Source organism: Anomaloglossus baeobatrachus, chromosome 1 (assembly GCF_048569485.1).
Source record: "Anomaloglossus baeobatrachus isolate aAnoBae1 chromosome 1, aAnoBae1.hap1, whole genome shotgun sequence".
In the NCBI taxonomy this organism is placed as follows: domain Eukaryota; kingdom Metazoa; phylum Chordata; class Amphibia; order Anura; family Aromobatidae; genus Anomaloglossus; species Anomaloglossus baeobatrachus.
Genome location: NC_134353.1, coordinates 757117713 through 757141180, shown reverse-complemented (window position 1 = coordinate 757141180; position 23468 = coordinate 757117713). Strand labels below are relative to the sequence as shown.

Below are 23468 nucleotides of genomic sequence, written 5' to 3'. Positions count from 1 at the left end.
TATAGACACATAAGATATAGAATTTTTAAATTGTAGAAGTTTAGCACATAGTTAAAATATTTAACTTCTCTCTTTCAAAAAGTAACTTTCCTCCATCTTTTAAACCCATCATTAAAAAAATAAATAGAAAAATCACCCCTTGACCAGAACTGCACTGCTGTCTATAGACTTGTCTCTAACCTTCCATTTATCATTACACTGCTGGAACGCCTGAGACAAATCTGCTATCTCTTAGATAAATCTCAACTAGAGTTGAGCGGACTGTGAATAATCCGGGCCCGGCGGATCACCGGCGGGTTGACAAAGAAGTCCGGATCCGATCCGGAATCCGGCCCCATATATGTCAATGGGGAGCGGAATCCGGGACAAGAGAGAGAGAGAGAAAGAGAGAGAGAGAGACAGAGAGAGAGAGAAAGAAAAAAAAGGATCCGGATTGTGCAACTGGAATCCCGCATCCGGGTCGGACTCAGATCTGCCGCTAAAACCGCGCAGATCCGCTCAACACTAATCTCAACCCTTTATAATCTGGCTTCTGCTCTTTCCACTGCACAGAAACAACCCTCACTAAAATGACTAATGATCTACTTACAGGTAAATCTAATGGCCACTACTTTCTTTTGATTCTCTCAGATCTCTTTGCAGCATTTGACACTGTGAATCTTCAGCTCTTCCTCACTATGCTGTCCTCTATAGGTCTTATGGATGCCGCTTTCTCTTAGTTGTCCTTCTGACTCTCTGAACGCTCCTTCACTGTATCATTTACTGGCTCATGTTCCTCTCCTCTTCCCCTTACTGTTACGGCTCTTCAAGGTTCACTCCTAGACTAGGTCTAAAACTGAATCTGTGAAAAAATGAACTTCGTGTGTTTTCTTCCTCTACTAATTTACCTAAACCCGATATTGCCATTTCCGTGCATCGTTCTACATTAAAGGCCACTTTACACACAGAGACAAATCTGTTTTCTTTGTTGAATTGGTCGGTGGTTGACCTCCACCTTGCTATGCACCCCAATTTGGGATGTATTCCATCTGTATAGATTTTGGCGTTTGGTGACTGTTCACATTGGGTCATCAGGCTTTGTCCACAGGCTATATATATACTTCATGCAGCATTTGCTTGGACCTGTCCCGCCCACAGCCATGACTCAGTCATGGGTACGGGACTGCAATAGACCAGGTGAGTGCTGCTGAGAGCAGTTCTGCTATTTATATGTGAGGCCGCATGGCACATTTTATAAAAATATTTTAGTGTAGGACTGCTTCAAATGAGATTTGCCGTGACGTGGCGAAGCAGCTCAAGAAATTGCAATTTTTTGCCAAAAATCTCAAAAAAATTTTTATAATGCAGTTTGGAATATTTGATGCCTTAGTGCACATTGGTGCTGGCTCTTTGTTGTTTCTTTGTTGAATTGGTCGGTGGTTGACCTCCACCTTGCTATGCACCCCAATTTGGGATGTATTCCATCTGTATAGATTTTGGCGTTTGGTGACTGTTCACATTGGGTCATCAGGCTTTGTCCACAGGCTATATATATACTTCATGCAGCATTTGCTTGGACCTGTCCCGCCCACAGCCATGACTCAGTCATGGGTACGGGACTGCAATAGACCAGGTGAGTGCTGCTGAGAGCAGTTCTGCTATTTATATGTGAGGCCGCATGGCACATTTTATAAAAATATTTTAGTGTAGGACTGCTTCAAATGAGATTTGCCGTGACGTGGCGAAGCAGCTCAAGAAATTGCAATTTTTTGCCAAAAATCTCAAAAAAATTTTTATAATGCAGTTTGGAATATTTGATGCCTTAGTGCACATTGGTGCTGGCTCTTTGTTGTTTCTTTGTTGAATTGGTCGGTGGTTGACCTCCACCTTGCTATGCACCCCAATTTGGGATGTATTCCATCTGTATAGATTTTGGCGTTTGGTGACTGTTCACATTGGGTCATCAGGCTTTGTCCACAGGCTATATATATACTTCATGCAGCATTTGCTTGGACCTGTCCCGCCCACAGCCATGACTCAGTCATGGGTACGGGACTGCAATAGACCAGGTGAGTGCTGCTGAGAGCAGTTCTGCTATTTATATGTGAGGCCGCATGGCACATTTTATAAAAATATTTTAGTGTAGGACTGCTTCAAATGAGATTTGCCGTGACGTGGCGAAGCAGCTCAAGAAATTGCAATTTTTTGCCAAAAATCTCAAAAAAATTTTTATAATGCAGTTTGGAATATTTGATGCCTTAGTGCACATTGGTGCTGGCTCTTTGTTGTTTCTTTGTTGAATTGGTCGGTGGTTGACCTCCACCTTGCTATGCACCCCAATTTGGGATGTATTCCATCTGTATAGATTTTGGCGTTTGGTGACTGTTCACATTGGGTCATCAGGCTTTGTCCACAGGCTATATATATACTTCATGCAGCATTTGCTTGGACCTGTCCCGCCCACAGCCATGACTCAGTCATGGGTACGGGACTGCAATAGACCAGGTGAGTGCTGCTGAGAGCAGTTCTGCTATTTATATGTGAGGCCGCATGGCACATTTTATAAAAATATTTTAGTGTAGGACTGCTTCAAATGAGATTTGCCGTGACGTGGCGAAGCAGCTCAAGAAATTGCAATTTTTTGCCAAAAATCTCAAAAAATTTTTTATAATGCAGTTTGGAATATTTGATGCCTTAGTGCACATTGGTGCTGGCTCTTTGTTGTTTCTTTGTTGAATTGGTCGGTGGTTGACCTCCACCTTGCTATGCACCCCAATTTGGGATGTATTCCATCTGTATAGATTTTGGCGTTTGGTGACTGTTCACATTGGGTCATCAGGCTTTGTCCACAGGCTATATATATACTTCATGCAGCATTTGCTTGGACCTGTCCCGCCCACAGCCATGACTCAGTCATGGGTACGGGACTGCAATAGACCAGGTGAGTGCTGCTGAGAGCAGTTCTGCTATTTATATGTGAGGCCGCATGGCACATTTTATAAAAATATTTTAGTGTAGGACTGCTTCAAATGAGATTTGCCGTGACGTGGCGAAGCAGCTCAAGAAATTGCAATTTTTTGCCAAAAATCTCAAAAAAATTTTTATAATGCAGTTTGGAATATTTGATGCCTTAGTGCACATTGGTGCTGGCTCTTTGTTGTTTCTTTGTTGAATTGGTCGGTGGTTGACCTCCACCTTGCTATGCACCCCAATTTGGGATGTATTCCATCTGTATAGATTTTGGCGTTTGGTGACTGTTCACATTGGGTCATCAGGCTTTGTCCACAGGCTATATATATACTTCATGCAGCATTTGCTTGGACCTGTCCCGCCCACAGCCATGACTCAGTCATGGGTACGGGACTGCAATAGACCAGGTGAGTGCTGCTGAGAGCAGTTCTGCTATTTATATGTGAGGCCGCATGGCACATTTTATAAAAATATTTTAGTGTAGGACTGCTTCAAATGAGATTTGCCGTGACGTGGCGAAGCAGCTCAAGAAATTGCAATTTTTTGCCAAAAATCTCAAAAAAATTTTTATAATGCAGTTTGGAATATTTGATGCCTTAGTGCACATTGGTGCTGGCTCTTTGTTGTTTCTTTGTTGAATTGGTCGGTGGTTGACCTCCACCTTGCTATGCACCCCAATTTGGGATGTATTCCATCTGTATAGATTTTGGCGTTTGGTGACTGTTCACATTGGGTCATCAGGCTTTGTCCACAGGCTATATATATACTTCATGCAGCATTTGCTTGGACCTGTCCCGCCCACAGCCATGACTCAGTCATGGGTACGGGACTGCAATAGACCAGGTGAGTGAGTGCTGCTGAGAGCAGTTCTGCTATTTATATGTGAGGCCGCATGGCACATTTTATAAAAATATTTTAGTGTAGGACTGCTTCAAATGAGATTTGCCGTGACGTGGCGAAGCAGCTCAAGAAATTGCAATTTTTTGCCAAAAATCTCAAAAAAATTTTTATAATGCAGTTTGGAATATTTGATGCCTTAGTGCACATTGGTGCTGGCTCTTTGTTGTTTCTTTGTTGAATTGGTCGGTGGTTGACCTCCACCTTGCTATGCACCCCAATTTGGGATGTATTCCATCTGTATAGATTTTGGCGTTTGGTGACTGTTCACATTGGGTCATCAGGCTTTGTCCACAGGCTATATATATACTTCATGCAGCATTTGCTTGGACCTGTCCCGCCCACAGCCATGACTCAGTCATGGGTACGGGACTGCAATAGACCAGGTGAGTGCTGCTGAGAGCAGTTCTGCTATTTATATGTGAGGCCGCATGGCACATTTTATAAAAATATTTTAGTGTAGGACTGCTTCAAATGAGATTTGCCGTGACGTGGCGAAGCAGCTCAAGAAATTGCAATTTTTTGCCAAAAATCTCAAAAAAATTTTTATAATGCAGTTTGGAATATTTGATGCCTTAGTGCACATTGGTGCTGGCTCTTTGTTGTTTCTTTGTTGAATTGGTCGGTGGTTGACCTCCACCTTGCTATGCACCCCAATTTGGGATGTATTCCATCTGTATAGATTTTGGCGTTTGGTGACTGTTCACATTGGGTCATCAGGCTTTGTCCACAGGCTATATATATACTTCATGCAGCATTTGCTTGGACCTGTCCCGCCCACAGCCATGACTCAGTCATGGGTACGGGACTGCAATAGACCAGGTGAGTGCTGCTGAGAGCAGTTCTGCTATTTATATGTGAGGCCGCATGGCACATTTTATAAAAATATTTTAGTGTAGGACTGCTTCAAATGAGATTTGCCGTGACGTGGCGAAGCAGCTCAAGAAATTGCAATTTTTTGCCAAAAATCTCAAAAAATTTTTTATAATGCAGTTTGGAATATTTGATGCCTTAGTGCACATTGGTGCTGGCTCTTTGTTGTTTCTTTGTTGAATTGGTCGGTGGTTGACCTCCACCTTGCTATGCACCCCAATTTGGGATGTATTCCATCTGTATAGATTTTGGCGTTTGGTGACTGTTCACATTGGGTCATCAGGCTTTGTCCACAGGCTATATATATACTTCATGCAGCATTTGCTTGGACCTGTCCCGCCCACAGCCATGACTCAGTCATGGGTACGGGACTGCAATAGACCAGGTGAGTGCTGCTGAGAGCAGTTCTGCTATTTATATGTGAGGCCGCATGGCACATTTTATAAAAATATTTTAGTGTAGGACTGCTTCAAATGAGATTTGCCGTGACGTGGCGAAGCAGCTCAAGAAATTGCAATTTTTTGCCAAAAATCTCAAAAAAAAATTTTTATAATGCAGTTTGGAATATTTGATGCCTTAGTGCACATTGGTGCTGGCTCTTTGTTGTTTCTACAGAGATAAATCTGCGGCAGATCTGTGGTTGCAGTGAAATTGTGGACAATCAGTGCCAGGCTTGTGACTGTGTACAAATGGAACAATATGTCCATGATTTCACTACAACCACAGATCTGCCAAAGATTTATCTCTGTGTGTAAAGTGGCCTTTACTCTCAAGCAGCATGCTGTCTTGAGGTAATATATGTGTCCTTTACTTCTCACATTGATGAGCAAAAGGGTAACAATATTTTGAACTTTTGACTTTCAGGCTCCATATCTCACCATCCACTACAGTTTTGAACGTGAGACTATCATCATTTTATAGAGAATCATCTTGCCTATCGCATACATACATTTCACTTGCAACTATTTAGCATATGATTTGTTATGCACATTCTTGTTATGTCAGTGCATTGTTACTGTTTTGCTTCTGGTGGTGTAAAAATATTATTTCTTACTGTATATTAGAAATTACAATCTTTTCTTACAATCTTTACTTGGCCAAGAAAATTGTCCAACTGCAGCATGTGTGTGCCATGACAGTTGGAAGAATATGAAATTAAGTCTTTCCAGCCATTGAAAAATCAAAAGGTGAATATCCAGGCAAAATATTGGAGTCAACAAGTCAACTTATTGCAAAGTCAATCAGTTCTGGCTCGCAAATACGGCAGTGGAGGTGGTTCATATGCTTTTTAATCATAAGATCTCAGACATCCAAGCAAGCACCATATGACACATGTTACACAAGTCTGGAATGGTGGCCCAAAAAAGGTGAAGAAGTCTCCACTTCAAAATTGTTATAAGAAGTGTCAGCTTGAGTATGTAAAGAAGTACGAAAAGTGGACAGTAGAAGACTGAACTGGTGATTTGGAGAGATGAGACAAAAGGTCAATAGACTAGCCTTGGATGGTTGCAAATGGGTCTGGAAGAAACAAGGGAAAAAGGGGCTAATGGATAGAGAAACTGAAGCAACTATCAAGTTCGGTTGATGAAGCCTGATGATATGGCATGGTTTCACAGCTAAAGGCATTGGATACCTGGACAGGATTGATGGTGGTCTTAATGCTGAGCTGTATGTGAGTATCTTACAAGACAAGTTACTTTGTACACTAGAGTATTTTGGGTATGAAAAGGACAACATAGTGTTCCAGCAAGACAATACTACGTCAAGATTAGCAAAGAAATGGTTTAATAACAATGAAGTAGAGGTGCAGAATTGGCCCCATCACAGTCCCCAGACCTCAACCCAATAGAGCACTTGTAGGTAGAATTGAAGAAAAAGCTGTATATATACAGTTAGGTCCAGAAATATTTGGACAGTGACACAATTTTCACGAGTTGGGCTCTGCATGCCACCACATTGGATTTGAAATGAAATCTCTACAACAGAATTCAAGTGCAGATTGTAACGTTTAATTTGAAGGTTTGAACAAAAATATCTGATATAAATTGTAGGAATTGTACACATTTCTTTACAAACACTCCACATTTTAGGAGGTCAAAAGTAATTGGACAAATAAACCAAACCCAAACAAAATATTTTTATTTTCAATATTTTGTTGTGAATCCTTTGGAGGCAATCACTGCCTTAAGTCTGGAACCCATGGACATCACCAAACGCTGGGTTTCCTCCTTCTTAATGCTTTTCAAGGCCTTTACAGCCGCAGCCTTCAGGTCTTGCTTGTTTGTGGGTCTTTCCGTCTTAAGTCTGGATTTGAGCAAGTGAAATGCATGCTCAATTGGGTTAAGATCTGGTGATTGACTTGGCCATTGCAGAATGTTCCACTTTTTGTTGCACTCATGAACTCCTGGGTAGCTTTGGCTGTATGCTTGGGGTCATTATCCATCTGTACTATGAAGCGCCGTCCGATCAACTTTGCGGCATTTGGCTGAATCTGGGCTGAAAGTATATCCCGGTACACTTCAGAATTCATCCGGCTACTCTTGTCTGCTGTTATGTCATCAATAAACACAAGTGACCCAGTGCCATTGAAAGCCATGCATGCCCATGCCATCACGTTGCCTCCACCATGTTTTACAGAGGATGTGGTGTGCCTTGGATCATGTGCCGTTCCCTTTCTTCTCCAAACTTTTTTCTTCCCATCATTCTGGTACAGGTTGATCTTTGTCTCATCTGTCCATAGAATACTTTTCCAGAACTGAGCTGGCTTCATGAGGTGTTTTTCAGCAAATTTAACTCTGGCCTGTCTATTTTTGGAATTGATGAATGGTTTGCATCTAGATGTGAACCCTTTGTATTTACTTTCATGGAGTCTTCTCTTTACTGTTGACTTAGAGACAGATACACCTACTTCACTGAGAGTGTTCTGGACTTCAGTTGATGTTGTGAACGGGTTCTTCTTCACCAAAGAAAGTATGCGGCGATCATCCACCACTGTTGTCATCCGTGGACGCCCAGGCCTTTTTGAGTTCCCAAGCTCACCAGTCAATTCCTTTTTTCTCAGAATGTACCCGACTGTTGATTTTGCTACTCCAAGCATGTCTGCTATCTCTCTGATGGATTTTTTCTTTTTTTTCAGCCTCAGGATGTTCTGCTTCACCTCAATTGAGAGTTCCTTAGACCGCATGTTGTCTGGTCACAGCAACAGCTTCCAAATGCAAAACCGCACACCTGTAATCAACCCCAGACCTTTTAACTACTTCATTGATTACAGGTTAACGAGGGAGACGCCTTCAGAGTTAATTGCAGCCCTTAGAGTCCCTTGTCCAATTACTTTTGGTCCCTTGAAAAAGAGGAGGCTATGCATTACAGAGCTATGATTCCTAAACCCTTTCTCCGATTTGGATGTGAAAACTCTCATATTGCAGCTGGGAGTGTGCACTTTCAGCCCATATTATATATATAATTGTATTTCTGAACATGTTTTTGTAAACAGCTAAAATAACAAAACTTGGGTCACTGTCCAAATATTTCTGGACCTAACTGTATATATATATCCAAGTGAGTTGACCAGTATGCACCAACATTGGGAACGTGTAGAAGAGAGCTGGGATCAGATTTCGGTCAACACATGCTTGAATCTGATCTAGAGCATGCCCAGAAGGATTCAAGCAGTGTTGAAAGCCAAAGGTGGATTTGCAAAATTTAGATTTTTAGGAGCAAAAAAGTAACAATGCAGTAACAGTAACATGACAAGAATCTGCATAACTAATCATATGCTGAATAGTTGCAAGTCAAATTTATGTATGAGATAGCCAAGAAGATTGTCTATAAAATGAATGTAATCTCACTTTTGAAGCTGTAGTGGATGGTGAGATATTGAACCTGAAAATCAAAATTTCAAAACATTGTTATCCTTTTGCTCATCAGTGTATATCAGACAACCATATTTATATTTATGTTAGATTAAGAAATGCTAAATCTATACGGGTATAGAAAAGTTAGTCTTTATATTTGGCTTGCTGTTCTTTGTATGTTTGGCAGTGATCACACATACATTTTCTTTTTCACTCTAGGCATATTTGTACATGTCTAGGATTAACGTATTCTATTTGTACTGTTACTACTTGATATCTGTGTTTTCTTACACTATTGATTTAGTAAACCCCTTGAATGAGTTATGATATATGTTTTATCCCAGGGTTTTTCCTAGTGGATAGAATTATATATACCTTCTGGTCTTGTGTCAATAAGGATCCTGTGAAAATTCTTTAGCCAATTTCACAGTTTCGTAGTATTCACTGAAAATGTGTTCTCTATTGATAAACAATAACTCCATTCATCAAAGTGTTTCAGCCAGTAAAACACTTTGAAAAGTTGTAACATTTTTATGCAGTGTGACTTTATGCAAAAATCTTGCTACTTTTGGCGATTTCACACAATTTTGTCAAAATGGGCTAAGCTGGGATAGGATGTGGATGGGAAGGAGCGTTAATAATTTTTTTTTTTTTACATAATAGGTTCCCTTTAAGAGACATGTGTTTCTTAATGAATCAGACGTCTCTGACTCCAACACACTCCTTCATCAAGACCGGCCTGAACAATGCTGGATTTTTTGAATTAGGGTCTATATGTCTACAATACAGCCAAAAATTAAAGTATATCAAACATTTTCACAAAGTATAAACATATAACTGAATATAAAACTAATTTATAGCTGATTTGCATGCTGGAATGAGATGTGATAAATTGTTAATTAGATTGCTCAGCCGCCAAACAGTATACATATTGCATTGCAGTACATACCGTGTTTATGACTATAGATGAGCGGTTCCGTAGAGGTTGGATTCGCCGGCAGTCAAGGAGCCAAGCCTCCACTGGTTCAAGCTTCACCTGAATCCCAGAGCAAGTAACTGATTGAGAGCTTGAGTCTCCGCCGATAAACATCCAGCCATAAGCAGATCACTTCCAAGAGAGGGTGTGCGTTCTTTTTCAAAAAACATTTTGGTGTTGCACGCTACATCTAATTGTGCTGATGTTACCCCCAGTATTAGCCGTTCAAACACTGGAAGAGGCTCCCACAGGGCTGAGCACCAAGAGTACCTGAGCACAGCACTGTTCGTGACAGTGAAGTTCGCACTTAAAGCATCCAAACCTAAACCTTGATTTTTTTCAAGTTGGAGTTCGGTTTGGAAACCGAACTTCAGGTTCGCTCATTTCTAGTTATGACAAATATTATTTGGGGGCAGCATACAAGAAGTGATCATCTGATCACTGCCACAAGGTAAATACATGGGGCAATTAGCATGAATAAAGCGGGGTTTACACGCTACGATATCGTTAATGAATTATTGTCGAGGTCACGTTGTTTGTGACGCACACCTGGCGTCATTAACGATATCGCAGTGTGTGACACTTATGAGCGACCTTAAACGTTCGCAAAAGCGGTCAAAATCGTTTGCCGCGGAGAGGTCGTCCTGAAACAAAAAATTGGGGGGTTTTTTAGCGATTGATTTGTTCCTCGTTCCTGCGGCACCACACATCGCTGTGTGTGACACCGCAGGAGCGACGAACATCTCCTTACCTGCCTCCACCGGCAATGCGGAAGGAAGGAGGGGGGCAGGATGTTACTTCCCGCTCATCTCTGCCCCTCCGCTTCTATTGGACGCCTGCCGTGTGACGTCGCTGTGACGCCGCACGAACCGCCCCCTTAGAAAGGAGGCGGTTCGCCGGCCAGAGCAACGTCGCAGAGCAGGTATATGTGTGTGATGCTGCCGTAGCGATAATGTTTGGTACGGCAGCAATCACACAATATCGCACGTATGACGGTAATGGGTGCTATCACGCTCAACATCACTAGCCGATGCTAGCGATGTCGCAGCGTGTAAACCCCGTTTTAGAGTTCCTTCTAATGTACATTGAGGCGATTATTGGCCTGAATAAAAGGGCCTTAAATAAGTCCTACATTTGCCTGTGCAGCCTTTTTATTAGGTCAGCGACAGTGATACCATTCAACATGATGACCAAAAAGAAACAAAAAAACTTCCTTAATTTGTAGTTCATATGGCACAGGATGAAACCACAATTCAGGGTGAAATTCTTTTAGATGATATAAAAAAACTACCACTTGTCTATTTTTGATCTTGTTGAGCCTAGAACATCCCCACTGTGGGGCATTTAAACATTAAAGTATATCTTACCTAATCCCTATTTTTTTAAAAAAATAACTTTTTTCAATAATAATAATAATAATCATTAAAATCCTTTTCAATGCAGCACAAGAAGAAAATTACATCTCAGTGCAAGAAAAAAAATCCTTCAACACATTCTGAACATTACCTACGTTCCTAATCTTCTGTAAATAAAGTAATTTTTTTAAAAGTGTATAGGTTAAGCTGCATAAACTATTACTTTCTTTAATATATTCATATACATTTAAAATGTTTTCCGATTTTGGAAATCCCATTTCTCAGCTGCAATTTGTTTAGAAAAAACAAACTGTGGCCAAGTGACAAAGGTTTTGCAAAACCAGAAACCCCCCTAAACTATTTAAACATGCAGATAAAAAATTGTAAATGAAACAATAAATATTTTTTCACCTCTGAATTGTGCACCCTTCGATATTGCCCTATTTTGCCTGCCCAAGAGGAAAATCTACGATTACATGAATAAAAGGGCTCCAATGATAAAAACTATGACTTCATCAAATTAGCGACCATACTGCTCATGTATTGATAAACCAATAGCTGGACTACATTATAGGTCCCCTTCACACATCAGTGATTCTGGTACATATGTTGCAGTTTTTATACGTACCAGAATGACAGACATATGCAGATCCATTAAAATTAATGGATCTTCACACACATCAGTGATTTCTCACTCACATGTTTCCGTGTGGCATACACGGCTGTCTGTGTGCTCTACACGGAGACAAGACCGTTTTTTTTCAGGCATCACTGATGTCTCATGGGCCACACAGTAGTGTGATCAGTGAAACACATACCAGAAAAAACACATACATTTAAAATAAAAAGCATTTTAAACTCACCCATCTCCAGCAATGCTGCCTTCAGCTGCTGCTATCTCCTGTTTCCAGGCTGGCTAATTATGCTCATGCATATTCACTGCACAGCCGACCCGGAAGTAGCAGCAGCGGTGAGACAGCGGCTGCCAGACACAGCATCGAGGGAGATATCAGCACCAGCAGTAACATGGACAAGTGATTATAAGTACCCGATCTCTGTGTACTATCATGGATAGCACACGGAGAACACACGTGTGCCAAAATCATGGCACACGGGACATATGCATCTTTCTCACGTCAGTGAAAAACGTGTGTGACATGTGAAGAGGGCCTTAGTGTGGTTTTGTGTTAATTCTTTTGAACAAAATATATTGTTTTCTCTATTAAAATACAGTACTAATATTTCACTGATAAATCCTGGCAGGCCTGGTCTACCAGAACACCTTTTTTACCATAATGCTTAATCCTATCACATTTTTATTTTCTAGTCACATGCAGAAATCCACTTAAGCCTCTATTCCCCCAGGAATGAAAAACCTGGACATCTCATAATCACACTTTAATTGCTGTCATTAGCTTCATTTTGTAGGTGATATTAGACATGCTAATTCACTCTAGTGCAGGAGAAGCCTTCCAAATACTTCAATCTCTTCAGGCAACAGGCATTATTAATGTGCTCACTGCATATTTAAGTCATTCTGAATGTGTGGAGCTTTGCAAAAACAATTTGCACATGAATCTTTCAAGTACATTAAGGGATTTTCTCTTTAGATGGTTTAACATCAGAAGACCGTAATGTCATATCAAGCCACTCTGAGATGAAGAGTAGGGAGTTGATGTTTATTACACAGGCTAGAGCAGGTACAGTACCTACAAAATGGAAAATATAGTAAATATGCAACATGTTCTTATCCAGATACTATCAGTATTATATCTTCAAAGAGCAATACAAACCCTTACAGTTATCAAGCAATATGTATATTTTCTGGATTATAAAACATATTTTTTCCCCAAAACTGGTGGTAAAATGGGGGTGCATCTTACAATTCGAATATGGCTTAACGGGGTGGCGGTGGTGGAGCGGGGTCATAGGAGGCAGGGTTGTCGATACTGAGGGCTCAGAGGAGCAGTGGAGCTGCTCAGGAGGGTCACAGGATAGGGTGCCTCGGCGGTGGGTGCATTGACCTGACTGCGGGCTTCATTAAATTGCCCACAGTTGACACGATGGACTTCAAGAAAATGGCCGCAGAGGCAGCGCGTGTGCAGATTGACATGATGGACTTCACGAAAATGGCCATGGAGTCCTATCTGAACATGCACCGCCTCCGCGGCCATATTTTTTAAGTCCATTTTGTCAACCACGGGCAATTGAATGGAGCCTGCAGTCAGATCAATGGCACCCGCCACATAGAAACCCCATCCTGTGGCCCTCCTGAGTTTCTCCACTGCAATGACACCCCCGCAGCCCGCAGTATCGCTGACGCTCCTGAGCCACAACATCCCCTCCTCTGAGCCCACAGAGTCGCTGACCCTGCCTCTTGTGACCTTCCTGAGCCGCTCCACCACCACCACTCCCCCTGGTGAGCATTAGGATTAAGACGCACTAGAATGATAAGACGGACCCTCATGTTAACATTTAAAAAATTATTTTTTCCTATTTTCCATCTCTACATTTTTGGGTGCGTCTTATAATTCGGTGCATCTTATAAAACGAAAACTATGGTACATATGTTGTATTTAGTATTTGTTTTTTACATGTTGTCAGTTATGTGAAATGAGATTGGTCTGCTTTTGGCCTCATTCAGACATATGTGGTAAAAAGAACCTATTTTGAATCAGTAGTTGGTCAGTATGTTTATTTCTACCACCAGTGATTTCTTGTATGCCAAAAAAATGTAAAAAAAATTGCAAACTTCTTCTACCCATTGCAATGTTAATCCCTTCCCGCTAAAGGACATTGTGTTCATGCCCTGAGAAGGAGTCCTCAGGAGCGGATGGGTCTCAAAAGTTGAACTCCCTCCACACGCTGCAGATATTGGCTATTTTATATACTCGTAATCTGTCTCTAACAGCCACACCTGGGACTGAATTATGGCCATGTCTGTAAACCAGTTAAATGCTACTAACAATCTGGAACGCGTGCTGGTGCTAGTATGCACCAATTCCCATCAACCCATAACGCAATCGCGGGTGACCGAGAGGTTACCATGATCGCCAAGAATCCGATGACGAACTCCATCACTGTCATCTCGTTCATCCTGTGAAACTCACCCATAGGTCGGAGTCACACTTGCGCATATCTCGCACGAGTCTCGCATCACATCACCTAGCACGGCTTGATGCTCTCCGGACAGGAGTGTCTCAGCTGCATAGAAATACATGAAGCTGACCTGCTCCTGTCAGGAGAGTGTGCAGCCATGCCGGGGGAAATGATGCGACACTCATGCGAGTTACATGTGAGTCACTCGTTAGTGTGACTCCAGCCATAGCTCGAGTTCCAAAGGAGATGGAAATTTTTTCTATATGTTGCAATACTGTGGTATTGTAGCATGTGGCATACATGATAAAACAATAGTAGTTTGAAGTATGAAGGGACTAAAAGATAATACAAGAATTAAAGACTAAACATTTTAAAAAATAGAAAAAGTAAAAATAAAACAACAGTTCAAATCACCCCATTTTACATTGTTTCAAATAAAAAATAAAAAAATAAACATATTTGATAACACTGCGCTTGTAAAAGTGCGATCTTTTAAAATTTGGATTTAAATAACTTAATCAGTAAATGTTACAAAACAGAAAAAAAATAAAATAGTACAACTGCATTTTTTTTGGTCATCACACATCCTTGAAAAATGTAACTGCAAACAATCAAAGCATCGTATGTACACAAAATTAATATCAACAGAAACATTAGCTGAGCTTGGAAATACAATCCCTCAATTAGGTCCATAAAAAGAAAAAAAAAATCTTCCAGGTCTTGCAAAATGGCGACACCAGGCAAAGAAAAAAAAACAATTTGCAGGATTTTTTTTTTCTTCACTTAAAAAGATTAAAAAATTGATTGACATTTAGTATTACCATAATCAGAATGAAATGGACAATCCTATTTCCAGGTTATTTTTACCATACAATGAAAGCCGTAAAAACAAAACCGCAAAAATAAAGTGGATGGGCATTTTTTTCACCATTTTATCACACTTGGAATTATTTTTATATGATTCAGTACAATATACGGTAAAATAAAGGATGTCATTCAAAGCTACAACTCGTCTCACAAAAAACAGGTTGAATTTGAATTTTAGAAGATTTGATCATCTCTACTAATAAGCTGTAATCTATTGATGCTATAAATTATGCTCTAGTTATAAACAATATTAATAAAGATAAATGGACCACACCATAATTAAAGAGCCATTAAATCAGCACCTGAAACAACCATAAAGCTATGAAGGCTGAAAATACCGCATTTGTAAAGGGGCTACAACCTTAGAATATATATGCTGAGATAAGTGTGTCCTTATTTTCTGGATTCTGTTTTTGATTAAAATTAGCCAGAGATTATACTCGTTGACGACATATCTCATACCCTCCTCTTTATTCTAGTTCTCTCTCATTTGCTACAAAAGCTTAATTAAGGATCTGAAGAGGAGCTGAATTACGGCTGAATCAAAGCACAGCTCAAGCATTTAGAGTACAAAAACATGTGGCACAATCAGGCTGACAAGAAGGGACCAGACTCGTCAATGCTCAGCCGCGGAGCCTCGGATTTCTATACTCCCAATCACTTGTCTTTGTACCTGATTACAATTGTGAATGTTCAACACCTTGGGCAATACAGTATTCATTGTATAGCACATGTCCATTCATCTAGTGTCCATGAGAGCAGAAATGTGTCAGATTGTCAATATTTATCAAATATGGAAATGACGGTGATGAAAAATAAATGATAAAGAAATCAAAAAATAAGTTTATTCAAATGTTAATGATTCTATGGTCCTCAGAGAACATGAGCTCTTTAGACCTCATGCACATATGGACATTATGGATTTGTATTCTGAAGATCAATCCTACAATGACTATAGATGTAAACTGTTCTCTCTCAAGGATTCATGTTGAGTCTGTGATTCTTGATCTAATGATTTTGTACATGTTGCTTTATGTAGAAATTTTCCACTAGAATTATTACTTTGACCCCTACAAAAACTCCCTACAGATTTACAATATAGAATCTTATGGAGCCATGTTTTAGGGTCTCTGCATACAACTTTGATTTTTGCAGAAAACCTAAAGATTATGTTCTACAATAAAACATTAAGTATTTATTAAAAAACGCATATTTTAATAATTTATTTAACAGAGTTAGACACGATTCGTCTGTGCAGAGCATCTTGCACACTAGGAGATGCTCTGTTGTGTTTTTCTGAACTACTGAGCTGGCATCATCACGATTTCTCTCTGCAGAGCATTTTGCACTGGGAGATTCTCTGCTGTGTTTTCATGGACTACTGAGCTGGTAGGTTGATTGATTGCTCTGTTTCTTTACTGAGCATGCTCTCTCTGAATCTTGCCAGTTGTACATTCTGGTTCAGTTGTTGTGCTGTTGGCCTGTCTTTCTGTTAGATCATGATCTTTGTTTTCTGACCCCAGACTGTTGTTTGACTCCTCTCTGCCTGCTCCCTGTTCTTATCGTGACCAACTGGCTTTTACCTTGGATCATTACCTGACCACGTCTCAGTTTACTCCCTGTATCTACTAGGTGCCTTCCTGGAATTCTGACCCTCGGATTGTGACCTGACTACATCTCTGTTTTCTCCCTGTATCCATATGTGCCTTCCTGTTACCAGACCCCAGCTTTCCGGACTACTCTTCCATCTGTACGACCCATAAGTAATGACTTGCATTACAGTTACACTTCTTTTTCAAACAAAAGAAAAATGAAACATATCCAATCAAAATAAAAGTAATGAGAAGTTTGTATTGTGTTTTCCTGCTGTGGTTTGCACACATCCTCAATGTTGTGTACATTTTAATTGCACCATTTATCAGAGTAATTTTCTACTTTATGGATTATTTTTACTTCCACATCCTCCAACTTCATTGAGTTTCTTTCTACATGTAAATGTTTCACAGGTATAATGATGCCTGGAAGGAAGCAGGTCAAACAGATCTTACAGAAAGTGAGGAGAGATGATGCAGGTAACAAAGGACAAGAAGATACCACAACTATAATAGACACAAGCAAGATAAGGCATTAAAGTAAGATGTTGTTTAAATGGGATACAAAGTGATAATATCTACAGGTAATGTCATGTATCAAAGTAGGTACCAAGACGAGACTTTATTTTTATAACTCTCACATCTTTGATGCCCATGGTATTTGGGGATATTCTACAACTGCATTATGTTTCAGATACGCATGAAAATGATCTCCAGACTATTGCAGTGTTAAAGGGATCTTTCAGGTCCCCTATACCCGCCAACCCAGCAGCATTGATGCCTGTATGCCTAAACTCCCTCCCTAAGTCGCCCTGTATAATGCTATTCACTAATATGAATGTTTACCGACTTATAATCATTACTGTCCCTATGCTAATTAGGGCGTTAACTAGTCATATGGGCATTAATTCCCCAGATTAGTCGGCCCTTTTTCCATATTATTACGCTCCTATGGGCATGATAAAATTATTTCCACGATTCAACGTCACCACCAGCTAATGGAAATCTCGCTCATGCGCGTGGCTGATTTTAGCAGCGTCAGTGCACTTCAGTAGCTGAGTGGACGCTTCTTGGCTTCCTAAGGCTCACATACACCCAGATTCAAGAGTGCAATGATGTGACCGAAATGAGCCACACACATGCATGAGATTTCCAGGAGCGAGCTTTGACACTGTGGCACCCCTGACCCGGTCAGGCACCACTGAGTACTGCACCCATGCTGGGACAGTACTTCCAGGTAATCCTAATGGTCGGAATGAGGTGTGTATGCACAGACACATAGCAACCAGGTCTCCAACACCATTAGATGGGACCCTTGGGCAGACCCTGGAGGGGTCTGGCCTTCAATTCTTGTTAAGGTGTGTAGTGGGGGGGGCTGGGAGCTAAAATGCAGGGGCTGTCAGGAAAGGAGTGGAGCGAGCCAGTCTGGTAGTGGTGAGCGGCGGTTGCTAGGAGACGCAGACGCGCACTCACACTAGTCAGACCCTGCACGTGGAGTACCCGTTAGTGGGGGAGAACGGTTACCAGTTAGTCAGAAAGACAGAGAGAGAGAGTCAGTTGAGTTCGGGGACTCCTGGTGACTAGGCACATACGGGGAACAGGTCCCTAGAGTAGACTCAAGTTTAACTATCTGCTAAACCTGCCGGTGAGGGTACTACAAGTACCTGACCAACCACACAGAGTTCGAGCCTCAGCAGCAACGCAGGGACCCATAAGGAGACAGAGCCAGAAGCCATCTCACCTGGTCCACACTGCCAACAAATGGTCCAAAAAGGGGAGAAAAGGCAGTAGCAACTTCCCTGGATAAACCCCACGGTACTTCAAGTCAGGGGATATCCGAACAAAGAGTGCTAGTAAGGCGAGTTAATAGTTACCCTCAGACCGGCCTGAAGTAGCTCCTGGTTCTCACATGGTTTATCGCAGTATCACCCGAGTTACCTCACAATAACACCAACAATGAGTAAAAACGAGTTGAAAGACTTTTGGACTGAGCCTAAGTTATTTCTGACCCGCTATCCTTACACACCCGAGCCCCTGGGGCCAGCCTCACTCACGGGAGGCCACACCATCCGAATACAGACCCCATCAGCCCCAGACGCTTGTTAAATTTGCAGTGGCGGTCACCCATATCCCAGACCACAAACTGTGAGTGGCGTCACGACACATATACAAATTTGACATACCTGTTGCCATATACAGAAGAAGGTCCTGTGGCATCCCTAGAGCTGGAGCAACATCGCTGGGGCGACACATCACCAGCTCGTGGGAACAATGTTATCACATCCACAGGGGTGTGATAGCATGAAAAAGGCAGACTAGTATGGGGAACTAATGCTCCTGTGACTAGTCAAGGCCCTAATTAGCATAGGGACAGTGAGGTTTATAAGTAATTTTTTTAAAACATTCATATTAGTGAATGGCATTATACAAGGCGTGTTAGGGTGGGAATTTAGGCATACAGGTATCAGTGCTGCTGGGTTGGAGAGCATAGGGGACCTGACAGAATCCCTTTAAGCCACATTCCAGCTCTGTCAGCGAGAAGTTTGTTCGATAACTAACTCTCCAAACTCTTTCATGGATAAACAGGAGCATTTAGCTTGGCCTATCTTTGCCAAAATGATGGTGAATCCAAAATTGGGAATGCCAAATCCTTATCTCCCTTGACATTATCCATCAAAGCAGAGTTGAGAGGGGCCCATACACAGCAGATCATTGGTGAAGCTTCCAAACAACAGCAAATTTAGCCAATATAACTCAAATGTGTATCAGGGTTTTTAGGATGCATTTACGCTGCATGACTACTAGCAATAAGTGTTCCTAATAATTCTAGTTTGCCAATAATTGTGAAATGTACACAGATTGGTGATCATCCGATAAACAAATTTCAAAAAATCATTGCTGCATTGCTCTACGCAGGACATGTGCTACAGGGAACAATGCTTCGTATGCGTACAGAATGATCTATTGCTGATTATTCTGTATACATCGAAAGTGTGATCAGTCTTTCTAAACTGGCTGCCTATTGGCAAACATGGAGCTGATCGGCAGTCTTTTAACCTCGCAAATTGCTCAGTGTAAACCCACCCTTAAGCCTGCTTTACATGCTGCAATTTCTCGTGCGATTGCATGAGCGATCGCACCCATCCCCATCATTTGTGCGGCACCGGTAATTTCTTGCCCATGTCGCACAAAGTCGTAACCCCCCATCACACGTACTTACCTCCCGGACAACGTCGTTGTGGGCAGCGAACATCCTTTTCCTGAAGGGGGAGGGACATTCGGCGTCACAGCGACATCACACAGTGGCTGGCCAATAGAAGCGGATGGGCGGAGATGAGCGGGACATAAACATCCCGCCCACCTCCTTCCTTCCGCATTGCCGGCGGGCCACAGGTAAGCTGCAGTTCATCATTCCCGGGGTGTCACACGGAGCGATGTGTGCTGCCTCGGGAACAATGAACAACCGTACATTCGATTTTTAGAAAATGAGCGACATGTCAACGAGAAACTATAAGGTGAGTATTTTTGCTCGTTCACACTCGCTTGTAGCTGTCACACGCTATGATATGTCAAACGATGCCGGATGTGCATCACTTACGACGTGACCCCGATGACATATCGTTTGATATATCATATCATGTAAAGCCCGCTTTACACTGTTGACAGTCTTTACAATCAGCCCTCAGAAGAACTCCAGTTATGTCATTTTCCATGTAATCCCTTCAAGTACCATGCTGTTTATATCTGTCATGAGTGGGGATAAATACCTGCATTGTGACGGATATATTTGTCATGTTAATGAAATACAGTTCTCATGAGATCAGCAGAAGTACCCTGCCTGATACACATAGATGAGCTCCTGCTGAAGCTGCGGTGGATAGGAGAGTCAAAGCTTATTAAATGCCATGGTCAACGCTGCCCTGGCATCTATCTGGTCAGACAGAAGTATGGGGCCCTCCCTGTCAGCACATCAAGCCCTTTTGTTTCACGATTGTGGGGTTCCATTAGCCAGAACCCACAAAAGAGAAAGATCAGCTTTTTCTCCTGACCACTTGCATTATTAGGAGATATAAATAAAAAAATGAAAATAACACCCTTCATTGGCATCCCCACATTCGTAATGACCTGACCAATAGAAATATGTTATTTAGAGCATTATATACCCTGTACGATGAACATGGCAAATATAATAATAATAATTTAAGTAGTTTTGATTTAGAACTGAGCAACTGAATAAAGCTGAAATGTCATATTGCACAATGAATGGCACCAAAAAGAAATTTGAAAAGCAAACATATGGGCACTAAAAAATATAACTTGTCTTGCAAAAAGTTCTCAAGGATCAAAATAGCTGTATCCAGAAGAAGTTAAAGGGGTTGTTTAAATTCAGGAAAGTGGACCCCAAACTGTGTAAACTTACTGAAATAAACTATTCAAATTGTCTCTCCAGGAAAGGAGACAAACTCTAGCGCCACCTATTGGAAGTACAATCCTAAAAGCTAAAAGTGGCCTTTTAACAAGCCTTTTCATTTGACCTAGGATATATGCCAGATCAGAATCCCAATTTGCAGACACAGTGTTTCAGGGTGATTGCCCCTCGTCTGTGCAAAGTGTGGGTAACTGATCTGGCTTATGAGAAGCTTTGTGGGGATCACAGGGGAAGACTATTCTCCTTACGGAGACCTGACAAACCAGTCTGGCTGTCAGTGGTGAGGGGATTTACAGCTCTAATGCCCCTTTGAGAATTATTCAAATTGTCTCTCCAGGAATGGAGACAAACTCTAGTGCCACCTTTTAGAAGTAGCAATCCTAAAAGTCAAAAGTGGCCTTTTAACAAGCCTTTTCATATGACCTAGGATATTTTCCAGATCAGAATCCCAATTTGCAGACACGGTGTTTCGGGGTGATTGCCCCTCGTCAGTGCAAAGTGTGGGTAACTGATCTGGCTTATGAGAAGCTTTGTGGGGAACATGGGGGAAGACTATTCTCCTTATGGAGGCCTGACAAACCAGTCTGGCTGTCAGTGGTGAGGGGACTTATAGCTGCAATGCCCCTCTGGGAATTATTAGGCAGATATGGGTCCAAGTGCTGGCTTCCCAACTAGTCTCCATTCCAAGTGTTTTGACTACAGTGGTTAGATTATGTCAACAGTGCGTGTCACCGATCCAATCGCTTAGCCCAGTGACAATCATTGAGGTCAACGAAGCATGTCGTCCAGTACAGCACAACCACTGAGTGCAGGGCATGAGTCACTGAACTAACTGACTACAGCGGTGACACGCACTGTTCACATGATGTCACCGCTGCAGCCTAAACACTGCAACTGGCGAAGTGGTTGGGAGCTGGTGCTGGATCCAAGAGTGTGAGTATTAGCTCAGTTTATTATTTTAGGTATTTTACACAGTTTGGGACCCACTTTCCTGAATGCTTTTTAGGTAACCTGTCACCAGTTTTTACCCTTAGTGAGAGCCATTAAGAGATTACAAGAGGCTTCTTTAAGGCAGAGCACCGAGCATATCAGAGCACCCCGATGCTGGATCGAGTGGTTAGCATATGTGCACCTCCCAAACTCCAAATTTGGAGACTGATTTTTTCTATAAGTCTGTGCTTGATTCGAACCCCAATCTTTACAGTTCACGTTCACTCATCCCTACTTATTAAAGATAGCTAAAAAGTGAGCTTAGTAAATGTATGGCATCAGTGCATATACTGTATAACAATGTAACTTATTTCATTAACCATGTATCATGTACATGGCTAACATAATTGTGCAAGAAAATGTATATTTTATTTTGGTTTGTTCAAAACAAGCAAATGCATAATGTACTCAGATATATAAAGCTGTACCAATACACACACACTATTCAAGAGTATTCCCATATACCTGAATGTCATACCGTGTATCCCCAGGCAAAATATAGTAAATAATAAGCAGAAGGCTTATTTTCATATAAATAGAAGCATTGTATGCCTTCAGTGGTCATTGTTACTTCTAATTGTATGTTCATATTGTACGTTCAGCAGCCACAATTTCCCTAAATACCAGAGTAATTCATTATTCAACTGTCATGGGAGCATTGTTCTGTAGCAATATGTTATACTGCATCTCTGCACCAGCTCACTTCATCACTGCCAACACACATCCAGCACTACAAGCTATGAGATTGTTTTTGCAGAAATCAATCTCTGATATTTTTATATGATGTTAAATGATGTTTTATATACATACACAGTATTTGACAAAAGTGAATAAACTCTTCACATTTTTGTAAATATTATATTATATCATTTTTATGGGTCAACATTGAAGATATTATACTTTAATACAATGTAAAATAGTCAGTGTACGGCTTGTATAACAGTGTAAATTTGGTGCCCACTAAATAACTCAACACAAAGCCATTAACGGCTAAACAAGTGGCAATAAAAATGAGTACATCTCCTAAATGAAAATGACCAAATTGTGTCCAAAGCGTCAATATTTTGTGTGGTCACCATTATTTTCAAGCCCTGCCTTAACTCTCTTGAGCATGAAGTTCACAGGAACCACTTGAAGCCTCTTCCACTCTTACATTTGAGAAGGCCCCCAGATGCTCCATAAGGTTTAGGTCTAGTACCTTTATCCTCAGCAGTAACATGGCAATGGCCATCATAAAGTAGTGTTCAGGTTTCTTATCATATTGGAATACTGCCCTGCAACCCAGTTTCCGAGGGAGGGGGATTGTGTTGTGCTTCAGTATTTTACAGTACATGTTGACATTTATGGTTCCCTCAATGAGCTTTACTTCCACAGCCAGCAGTACTCATACAGCCAGAAAACATAACACTCCCACCATCATGCTTGACTGTAGGCAAGACACAGTTGTCTTTGTACTCCTCACCTGGTTGCTGTCTCATATTTGCCACCATTTGAAACAAATAAGTTTATCTTAGCTTCATCAGACCACAAGACATGGTTCCAGTAATCCATGTGCTTAGTATGCTTGTTTTTAGCAAACTGTTTGCA

The 23468-nt window shown here is 41.3% G+C and overlaps 1 protein-coding gene across 3 annotated transcripts in view; it reads right to left on the bottom strand.

The window, feature by feature from the left end:
- Positions 1-23468, bottom strand: part of WSCD2 (WSC domain containing 2) — a 685960-nt gene that overhangs the window by 410265 nt on the left and 252227 nt on the right. The gene's annotated exons all lie outside the window — the stretch shown is intronic.